This window comes from Primulina tabacum, chromosome 2 (genome assembly GCF_025594145.1).
Source record: "Primulina tabacum isolate GXHZ01 chromosome 2, ASM2559414v2, whole genome shotgun sequence".
NCBI classification, from domain to species: Eukaryota; Viridiplantae; Streptophyta; class Magnoliopsida; order Lamiales; family Gesneriaceae; genus Primulina; species Primulina tabacum.
In genome coordinates, this window is record NC_134551.1 from 25,095,446 (window position 1) to 25,103,824 (window position 8,379).

The 8,379-nt window shown below is 33.0% G+C and overlaps 1 non-coding gene across 1 annotated transcript; it reads right to left on the bottom strand.

The window, feature by feature from the left end:
• Positions 1-279: 279 nt before the first annotated feature.
• Positions 280-390, bottom strand: LOC142538156 (small nucleolar RNA R71). The gene has a single exon (XR_012818695.1). It is a non-coding gene; the product is annotated as a small nucleolar RNA R71 (small nucleolar RNA).
• Between the last annotated feature and the right edge of the window lie 7,989 nt (positions 391-8,379).

Here is an 8,379-nt window from a genome sequence, read left to right on the forward strand (position 1 = left end):
ATCTAATTTCAACTTTAAATCTCAAATTATTCTACTTTTACCAAATTTTTATGGCTTAGATTCTGAAAATCCATATTTACATCTAAGAGAATTTGAGGAAGTTTGTAACACTTATAATGATCAAAATTGTAGCATGGATATAGTTCGATTAAAGCTTTTCCATTTTTCATGAAAAGATAAAGCTAGAACATGGCTACAAAATTTGAGATCGAGTTCAATAAGGTCATGGGAACAAAGGCAACAACAATTTCTTAAAAATTTTTTCCCTTCCCATAGAACAAACTCTTTTAAAAGACAAATTACTACTTTTTCTCAAAAACAAGGAGAAACATTTTATCAATGTTGGGATAGATATAAAGAATTACTTAATACATGCCTACATCATGGTTTTGAAACGTGGAGAATAGTTTCTCACTTTTGTGAAGGTCTAATACCTAAAGATAGTCAAATGATAGAATTCATGTGTAATGGAACTTTTGAAGATAAAAACCCAAATGAAGCTATGGAGTATTTGGATTCATTAGCAGAAAATGCTCAAAATTGGGATAATATAGGTACAATAAACCACCAACAACTAAAATCAATAATTCAACAAATGAGGGTGGTATCTAAAATCTTATAGATCATATAGATATTCAAGCTAAACTTGTATCTTTAGCAAGAAAAATTGAGTAATTAGAAATGAAAAAGAGTGGTCAATTAAAAAGTATTCAAGAAATTGTTTGTCATATATGTGATATACATGATCATGCTACAAAAGATTGTCCAACATTACTTTCATTTAAAGAATGTCTCCAAGAACAAGCAAATTATGTTAACAATAATAAAAAACCAATACTAGATCCTTTTTCACAGTCATTTAATCCTGGATGTAAAAATCATCCTAATTTTAGTTGGAGGAATGATAATAATGCACAACCTTCACAACAATATTTTCAAAATAACCAAAATCATCAAGGTTATATTTCCTATGTTGCACCTCCAAGAAATAACTTTGAAGACGTAATTCATGCATTTATCCAAAGCAAGATTCTATCAATATTCAAAACAATCAATCTATAAGTGATTTGAAAGAAACTCTTGCAAAATTTTCATCTACACTTAATATTCATGAAAAAAGAAAATTTTCATCTCAACCTCAGCCTAATCCTAAAAATCAAAATCAAGAATTAAATAATAATAAAATTGATCAAATAAAATCTGTTATTATCCTTAGAAGCAGTAAAATAGTTAATGATCTATACAACAATGAAAACAAGGATCATTTAAAATCAAAGAGTAAGGATGATAATCCTGATACTTTTGAGAATGATGATACCTTAAATTCTAAGAATATGGTGAATGATAAATCATCTGAAATAGTTAATGAGTCAAATAAACCTCCACCATTTCCTCATGCATTAACAAATCATAAAAAACAAAAAAGTGATTCTGATATCTATGATGTTTTTAAACAAGTAAAGATAAATATTCCATTATTAGATGCCATTAAATAAGTACCTTCCTATGCAAAATTTTTAAAAGACTTATGTACTATGAAGAGAAAATTGTATGTGAAGAAGAAAGCATTCTTGGCTGAACAAGTAAGTTCTATTCTTCAAAACAATTCTAGTTTAAAATATAAAGATCCTGGTTGTCCAACAATTTCATGTATTATTGGAGAAAATAAAATTAAAAAAGCTTGGTTAGATTTGGGAGCAAGTGTGAATTTACTTCCTTATTCAGTTTATGAAAAACTTAATTTAAGAGAATTAAAACCCACTTCTGTTACTCTTTTACTAGCGGATAGGTCAATCAAAATACCTAGAGGTATTGTAGAAAATGTGTTGGTTCAAGTTGATAAATTTATGTATCCTGTAGATTTTATTGTTTTGGATACACAACCAATAGAAGTACATAATAAAATTCCAGTAATATTGGGACGACCAATTCTAGCAACTTCAAATGTTTTAATTAATTGTCAAAATGGAATATTGAAATTGTCTTTGGGAAATATGACTCTAGAACTTAATGTGTTCAATTTATGTAAACAACCAAGTATTAATGAAAATGAATATGATAATGAAATTGAAACAATTGTGTAAGAAAATATACAAGAAGAAAACTTAAATCAACAATCTGAAGTTTTTTCAATAGAAAGTTCTGAGTCTGAAAATAATTTTAAAGAAGATGATAATACAAAACTTGAATTAAAAGTTTTACCATTAGAATTGAAATATGTATTTCTTGGTAAAAATAAAACATTCACTGTTTTAATTTCTTCAACTCTTTTACCAAATCAAGAAGAAAATTTAATTAAATTACTTTAAAAATATAAAAATGCAATTGGATGGATTTTGAAAGATATAAAAGGTGTAATCTTTTAATTTGCACACATAGAATTCACTTGGAAGAAAATGCTAAAACATATCAACAACCACACAAATAAGGTTAAATCCACATATGAAGAAAGTTGTTAAGAATGAAGTATTAAAACTATTAGACGCTGGAATTATTTATCCAATCTTAGATAGTAAATGGGTAAGTCCAACACAAGTAGTACCTAAAAAGTCCGGCATCACTGTTATAAAAAATAAAAAGGGAGAGTTATTACTAGCTAGAATTCCATCTAGTTGGCGTATGTGTATTGATTGTAGAAAATTAAATGATGCAACTAGAAAAGATCATTTCCCACTACCACTTTTAGATCAAATTTTAGAAAAAGTAGCAGGTAATTCTTATTACTGTTTTCTTGATGGGTATTCGGGGTATTATCAAATACCTATATCATTAGAAGATCAAGAAAAAACTACTTTCACTTGTCCTTTTGGAACTTTTGCATTTAAAAGAATGCCATTTGGTTTATGTAATGCTCCGGCTACTTTTCAAAGATGTATGTTAAGTATTTTCAGTGATATGATTGAAGAATTTGTAGAAGTTTTTATAGATGATATAATTATTTTTGGAAACTCATTTGAAAATTGTCTTAAAAACCTATAAGAAGTATTAAAAAGATGTGAAGAAAAAAATCTTACTTTTAATTGGGAAAAGTGTCATTATATGGTTAAATCTGGGACTGTTTTAGGGCATGTGATATCTGAAAAAGGAATTGAAGTTGATAAAGTCAAAGTTGATGTTATAGCTAATTTAACATCACCAAAAACGGTCAAAGAAGTTCGATCATTCTTGGGTCATGCAGGATTTCATAGAAAGTTTATAAAAAATTTCAACATAATATCTAAACCAATTTCAAATTTTTTAACAAAAGATACACAATTTGAATAAACTAAAAAATGTGAAAATGCTTTTAAAAAAATAATTAATCTTTTAATTACATCACCTATTTTACAACCTCCAGATTGGTCTTTACCATTTGAATTAATGTGTGATGCAAGTGATTATGCTATAGGAGTTGTATTAGGACAAAGAAAAGAAGAAAAACCTTATGCAATCTATTATGCTTGTAGAACTTTAAATAGCGCCTAAATAAATTATTCAACTACTGAAAAAGAATTACTTTCAGTAGTATTTGCATTAGATAAATATCGGTCTTATTAAATTGGTTCTACTACTATTGTTTACACTGATCATTCTGCCATAAAATATTTGTCAAATAAACAAGATGCTAAACCCAGATTAATATGGTTGATTTTATTGTTACAAAATTTGATATTATAATTAAAGATAAAAAAGGAAAAAAAAATATTGTAGCCGATCATTTATATAGAATAATGACTGAATCATCTCATAATGAAAAACCAATAAATGAAAATTTTCCATATGATCAGTTGTTTTGTGCTACTATTATGCCATGGTTTTCTAACATTGTAAATTTTCTTGTGACAAATAAAATGCATTCTCATTGGAATTCACAGGAAAAGAATAAATTCTTGATAGAAGTTAAAAACATTTTATTGGGATGATCCTTACTTGTTAAGTATTGTCCTGACCAAATTTTTCGACGATGCATACCCGACAATGAATTAAGTAATGTAATTAAATTTTGTCATTATGAAGCATGTGGAGGTCATTTTTCATCCAATAAAACAGCTACAAAAATCTTACAATGTGGATTTTATTGGCCGTCTTTATTCAAAGATACGCATTTATTTTGCAAATCTTGTGAAAACTGTTAGAAGATGGGATCAATTTCAAAACGAAACATGAAGCTTTTAAATCCAATCATAATTATTGAAATATTTGATAGTTGGGGGGGTAGATGTGGGGTCCCGGGTCCGACATCTAATACTAATAATTATAAATGTAACAAACCAAACGATTTAGTAAAATATATAATTTGTTGTTCACAAACTGACATAAACATCGTCAAAATAATTTAAATGTCTCAAATTTTGAATATAAGTTTCAACATGCAAAAATAAACTAGTGGCCAAATTAATCCAAAAATCATCAAATAGCTCCTAAGACCCAAGAATCCCACTCTAACTCGTATCTCCTCGCCTGGAGCTGGACTCTGGCATCCCAAGCCTCGCCTCACCTACCATCAAGCACATGAAAACAAGAGGTAGCCGACGTGCCGGTGAGTATAAACCCAGTATGATACAATCAATAACATATGAGAATTAAATTTTCAAATAGTTCATATAAATTCAGAAATATGCAATATAATACAATGTATGATCAGAAGCTGTGGGCTGTCAATAAATCTCAAGATCAAGTGAATCATCTGGTCATAGGGTACCCAAGGAAAGAGAATCCCCCAGCAACATCCACCGACTCATCCGCTCTGTAATGCCCGAATTTTGAAAAAAATAAAATTGTGATGGTTTATGGTTTTACGTTATGGTATGAATGGTAATGAATGTTATAGAATTGAATTGATAATGGATGGGTAGAATCAAAGGTTGAATTTGAGCTAAATAGGTAATGGAAGTGCAAAAACGGTATGAAAAATGTGGCAGTAGTTGTGGTTTTTAGCATAATGTTTTGTATATTGATCCAATTGATGTGAGGCCACTTTCATTAGAAAGATAAGACATAAGGCTATAACTTTTTTATTTTGAGTTTTGGTAAAATCATTAGGGAAGACGAGCCAAAAGCGCCCCGAAATGTGTCGTGCGTATCGTCGTTCCTACAATGACACATGTTGGAAGATTGAGCATAACATTTTACTCAGACCTCTAAATGACATGATGCCAATTGGAGATGCAAGCCAAGACAGTAGGGCTACCACTTTCTTGTTTACCTACTTTCGCAAATTCTGAAGTTAAAAATGCTTTTTGGACAGAATACGGCGCGCCCCTGCGCCAGATCCCGCGCGATGGCGCGTCCATTGCTGAAATTTTTGTGTTTGGGCAGTATGGTGAGCACCCCTACGCCAAAACACGCGCCATGGCGCCTAGAACTTGTACAAAAAATATGTTTTGAGGTTTGGATGGTATATATTAGATTGGGGAATGATTTTTGTTTCATTTCTTCTCATCCTCATTTCTCTCCATCGGTTTAGAGCTAGGGTTCCTCATTTCTCCTTCAATCCAATTTCTTCCAAGACATTAATCTTTGATTGAAGCCTTAATCTTTGCTTGGAGATTAGAAGTTCTTCTCCTCTAGAGTTTAGAAGCAAGGTAAGAAATTTTATTTCCTTGGGTTAGTGATTGAAGGGAAAACAATGGGTTGTTTGGTTTGAGTGTTGAGGTAAAGTTGTAAATATAATGATTGATGGTATTGTATGTATTGATATTTTGGAAAAGAAATGGAATTGTAGAGGAGCTAACTCTTTAGCACGCACGTCACGTGTTTGACAAAATGATTCAATGAATGTTTTTATGTCATATTACGGTTAAAAAATGATATGGATTCCTTCTTTACACAATTGTTGGGATTTGAGTTTTCTTGAATATCCAAATTGCGGATCTTGATTCGAAGCAATATTGAATTAATTATGAATTTTGTACAGAAATTGCTCTGTTTTGATAAATGATCCGAGTTCTTGAGTTATAGTAGAATTCAGAGGTTCAAGACTTCTCACCTACACATTTCGATCTTCTTTTGGTAATATTTGAAAGGTATGTTACGGTCGGTAACATACGAGGTAAAAGTATCATTTTTATTTTAAATTGAAAATTCTATGACTTGATGAAATACTTGTGATTTTTGATGATTGATCTTTTGAGATGAGCTTATTATGAATTTGACTTGATGAGATTGAAATGCATCATTGCATTGCATATTGAGCCACTTTTCGATTCAGATTTGATATGGCGGAGGTCGCCTTGATATATTAATTTGTTGGACGTATGGGGCTATAGTTGAGTTGGCATAGTGTATGCGGAGGTCACTGCTATGGCATGAACACTGTCTATAGGCGCACCATAGTCCTGGGATTGTAGAACACAGCACCCCACCTCGAGCGGATGAGTCGGTGGATGTTGCTAGGGGATTCTCTTTCCTTGGGTACCCTATGACCAGATGATTCACTTGATCTTGAAATTTATTGATAGCCCACAGCTTCTGATCATGCATTGCATTATATTGCATCTTTATAGAGTTATATGAACTATTTTGAAAATTAAATTCTCATATGTTATTGATTGTATCATACTGGGTTTATACTCACCGGCACGACGGCTACCTCTTGTTTTCATGTGCTTGACGGTAGGTGAGGCGAGGCTTGGGATGCCAGAGTCCAGTTCCAGGCGAGGAGATACGAGTTAGAGTGGGATTCTCGGGTCTTAAGAGCTATTTGATGATGTTTGGATTACTTTTGTTCACTAGGTATTTTGACATGTTGAAAATTATATTTCAAACATTTGAGACATTTAAATTATTATGACGATTTTTATGTCAGTTTGTGAACAAGAAATTATATATTTTATTAAATCGTTTGGTTTGATACATTTAAAATTATTAGTATTAGATATCGGACCCGGGGCCCGACATTAGGTGGTATCAGAGCGTATGATATTTGGGAACAAGGTAGATCGAGTCAGTTCGAATTGCTTGATCATGTGATATATTTTCTAGCATTTTCACTGTGCCGTAATGTGAAAAACATGATCATAATTGAGATACTCTATTGTTGAGCTATATTCGAGATTTTTGAGATTATTGAGTCTCGAGAGCCAGAGATGATTGATACAAGATTGAGATGATTATGATATTGTGATTTATCTATGTTTGATCTGTTGTATATCAGACATGGCTACTCGTGGTAGAGGTCGTGGTAGACCTAGACAGAACATAAAAGTGGCACAAGATCAGGGTAATGCTACTCATACTCAGATGGATATAACTCCGACTCCGATGGAGATATTGTTAGCCAGATTTCAGTCTTTGCACCCACCGATGTTGAAGGGTACCGAGAATGCATTAGAGTGTGAGAACTGGTTGGAGAATATGGATCAATTATTTGAATCTCTTGAGTATCCAGATGATCGTAGAATCAAATTAGTTGTTCATCAGTTATTGGATGTTGCTAAGAGTTGGTGGATCATGACAAAGAAAGCTTTAGAGGGTCGATGTACGATTGTTACCTGGGATATTTTTAAATATGAATTTTATCAGCGTTTCTTTCCTACCTCTTACAGGAAAGATAGGGGAGCCGAGTTTGCAAATTTAAGGCAGGGAAATCTGAATATTGAGGACTATGTTACTAAGTTCTCGAATTTACTGAGATTTGCTCCTCATGTAGCATCCGATGAAGAAGCCAAGGCTGATCACTTCATAAATGGTCTTAATCCTGATAACTTTACCCTGGTTAATACTGGAAGGCCTAACACTTTTGCTGAGGCTCTTGATAGAGCAAAGGGAGCTGAAACCGGAATCAATAGGCAGAGAGGTTCTCAGTATTCGCAACGACCCCAACAGCCACAGTTCCGACAGCAGTTCAGACAGGGTAATAGTGGCAACATAAAAGAGCAGTTTAGGGCTAGAGGGAAGCAATTTAAGAGGCATGGCAGTAATTTTTCGAATTCTAGTGGATCGAGACAGTCTGGTTCAGTTCAGAGCACTGGTTATTCAGGCACAACTTGTGGTCAGTGTGGTGGTAGACATTATACTGATCAGTGTAGAGGAATCTCAGGAGCTTGCCACTTGTGTAACCAGGTGGGACACTATGCTCGAGTGTGTCCTAATCGTGGCAGTGAAATATCTCAGAGTGGGGGATCATCGAGACAGACACCTCACCAGAATCGTCAGACCCCTACAGTTCATTCTTATCAGCAATCAAACCGGTCAGATCAGAACAAACAGAGTGGTGGCCACAGGGCAGGACATCCACCTAGACAGCAGGCTCGAGTTTTTGCACTCACTGAGGATGAGGCACATCATGCTCCAGATAATGTCATTGCATGTAATTGTTTTCTCTCAGGTTATCCTGCTTATGTTTTGATGGATACGGGTGCATCACATACTTTCATATCTGAGCACTTTGTCACATTG